Raw genomic sequence first — 3,413 nt, forward strand, 5'->3', positions numbered from 1 at the left:
CAGATGTAGTGTTCAATAATTCATCAGTTCCATACAACACCCGGTTTCATCACATCACATGCCCTCCCTAATGCCCATCACCCAATTACCCCATCCCCCTCCAGCAACCCTCAGTTTGTTTCCTGTAGTTAAGAGTCTCTCATGGTTTTTCTCCCTCTGTGATGACTTCCCATTCAGTTTTCCCTCCCTTCCCCTGTGATCCTCTGCATTGTTTCTTATATTCCACATACGAGTAAAACCATATGATAATTGTATTTTTCTGATTGACTTATTTCACTCATCATAATGCCCTCCAGTTCCATCCATGTCGATGTAAATGGTAAGTATTCATCCCTTCTGATGGCTGAGTAATATTCCATTGTATACACACCACATCTTCTTTATACATTCATCTGTTGATGGATACCTCAGCTCTTTCCACAGCTTGGCTATTGTGGGCATTATTGCTATGAATATTGGGGCGCAGGGGCACCTTCAGATCACTACATGTTTTTCTTTGGGATATATACCTAGTAGTGCAATTGCTGGGTCATAGGGTAGCTCTATTTTCCACTTCTTGAGGAACCTCTATATCGTTTTCCAGAGTGGCTGCACCAGCTTTCATTCCTACCAACAGTACAAGAGGGTTTCTCTTTATCCACATCCTCTCCAACATTTGTTGCTTCCTATCTTGTTAATTTTAGCCATTCTGTTATAAGGTGATATCTCATTGTGGTTTTTATTTGCATTTCTCTGACGCCAAGTAATGTGGAGCATTTTTTCATGTGTCTGTTAGTCATGTGTATGTCTTCTTTGGGGGAAATGTCTGTTCATGTCTTCTCTCCATTTCTTGACTGGATTATCTTAAACAGTAATTCTTTATTGGATTTCATATCTCATTAATTTTATCAGCAATATTTTATGGACTTCTTATAACTTCTGCATCTTTTTCTTCCTCTCTTGAATTCCATTTTTCTCAAAATCAAAATGTAATCTACTATCAAAGAATATAAAATTGAAATTTTTCTACAAAATGATTTTGCTGAAACAAAAATCTTTGGAGTGCTAATTCTATGTCAATAATAATATGCTTAGAACTGTATTTCTGTCATAAAAGCAAAAATCTATCTTCATTCTAATTGTATTTCTTCCATCTGTTTGGAGTTTTATGATCATTTGCTTTTTCCTTCATCTTCATGTCCCTTTATAAAATGAAGTTAGTAAGATGGCCTTTGATACACATTTAAGAAAAAAACTATTTCAGAGACTTATTCTTTTTTTATGGTGAAAAAATTTATATTTAGATTTAGCCAGCTGGACTCAGTTTAGATGATTCCAATTTTCTTGGCACATCCAAAGCATCATAGCCAGGAGCTAGTCAAACATATGCCTTCTTCTCCCCATCAGGCCTAATCAGGGTGTTGACCTTGGCCACATCAATGTCATAGAGCATCTTTATAGCCTGTTTGATCTGGTGCTTGTTAGCCTTGGCATCCACAGTGAACCCAAGTGTGTTATTTTCTGCTTTCTTCATGGCTGACTCTGTAATGAGGGGGAACTTGATGATAGCCTAATGGTCAAGCTTGTTTCTCCTGGGGGCATTCTTTCAAGGATATTTGGGCTACCTTCTGAGACTCAGTCTTGGGCTATGGTTAGGTAAGTGACATGCAGATCTTTTTTGTGTGACCATGGACACCTTTCAGCATTGCTTTCTTTGCCTTCAAAGCCTTTGGGATGGGCAGGGGCTTCCTTCTCAACTTTTGGTGCCATCTTCATGAAAGGGCTCAGAGAACTATTCTTATAGTTCCTTTATATTCCCTCTGTTATATCTTTGAAAATAGCTTTCCATTACATAGACAATAGGTACATAATATCTATATAATATAGATATAGACAATATTAAAGATATCTTTTTTATTTTCAAAAATAGTTATAAATGCTTTATGCTTGCACATGGTTTTCAAAAATCAAACACCTACCAAACGATACATCTAAAAAGAACAATTCTCCTTATCACCACATACCATACCCAGTTACTGCCCACCGGGGCAACCATTTTCAAATTTGGGGTCATTTATAAAATTTTTTCTGCATTCCTAAATATGTGTATGATGCCACTTCTGATTTATCAGTTTTTTCATGATTTTTTGGCTCTTTGATGTGATCTATTTCACTTCATCTCCTCCCCCATCATCCCAATAGGGTCATAGTCAGTGCTTACATTGTCACCAGCTATAAATGTTATTGGGTAAGTAGTGTACTACAACTACTTTTCCTTACTTCTAGAAGTTCAGTAGAACAGATAGATATAGATATACATGTAAAAACCAATAAAATAAAGAGCAAGAAAAAAATCACGAATTCAATTTTTTAGTAAAAGGCAGAAATTGAGATACTGTTTTTGCTTTGCTTAATTTTTAAATCCTCTAGGATTCAGTTTTCCTTTTGATGGAACACATAGTCTATTAATTCTAGTAATTGGTTCTTTGAATGATTTAGAGATGTAAAAAAGTTTTTGAAGACAGAATGTGGATATAGAACAAATAACTGGCCTAGCAGAGAAAAGGCAGCTACAAATAATGACTGCCAACCAAAAAACTTGCTCTGTTTTACTTTCTGGGAATATTGTCCTTACATCTGTTCTTAAAATCACTTCTGAGAAAGGCATAGGAGAGAATTTTTCTTAATATTAGCAACTCCTAAAAAAAAAATTAGCAACTCCTTCCTATTGTTAGAGTTGGGGGTTCTGGGTGGAGCCTTTAAAAAGCAGGCTTTCAGTTTCTAAGGTTTATCAGCTCCAAAATGGCAATCCTATAGGTATATATGTAATGCCAATAAGCATATGATACTGTGAACCTTGGATCTTCATGCCAGTATCAGAATTCCTGTATTACAGCAGTAGACTTGACTGCTATTGACCTACAATTCCATCTTGATTGCTAACTCACCACGAGTCTGAAGTGGTGACTTAAAAACAATACTTCCTTTTCTCAAGCTGCACCTCATTATTCTTTAATACACTTTTCTTTGTATTAGCATACCAAAAATGCATCTACCGAAAATATTAGTTTCATATATGTAGGTATAGAGCTTTGCGCAGTGGCAGTATCATAGCCAATGAGGTTTATCCGAAGCGCGATTATTGCTATATATGTAGGTATAGATAGATATAGTATATAGTAGCAAAACTTCTGAACATCTAGGCAGAGAGAAAGTCCAGAAAGTTTTTATTCATAAAGGAAAAATAATCAAATAGCTATTATACTTCTCAATAGTAATGCCATATGCAAGATGGTAACAAGTGGCAAAGAACACCTGTTCTATCAGTCACCTACTGCCACAAAATGCCACTGTAAACGATACTGATTTATTTAGCCCATCAGTCTGAAAATTGGCCAATTAGGCTGACTCTCCTCTGTGATTTTTTTTTGGTC

At 36.0% G+C, this 3,413-nt stretch overlaps 1 pseudogene; it reads left to right on the forward strand.

Moving 5' to 3' along the window:
* The first annotated feature begins 3,067 nt into the window (after positions 1 to 3,067).
* On the forward strand, positions 3,068 to 3,189 carry LOC112678058 (U4 spliceosomal RNA; annotated as a pseudogene).
* The last annotated feature ends 224 nt before the right edge of the window (positions 3,190 to 3,413 follow it).

Source organism: Canis lupus, chromosome 10 (assembly GCF_003254725.2).
Source record: "Canis lupus dingo isolate Sandy chromosome 10, ASM325472v2, whole genome shotgun sequence".
NCBI lineage: Eukaryota > Metazoa > Chordata > Mammalia > Carnivora > Canidae > Canis > Canis lupus.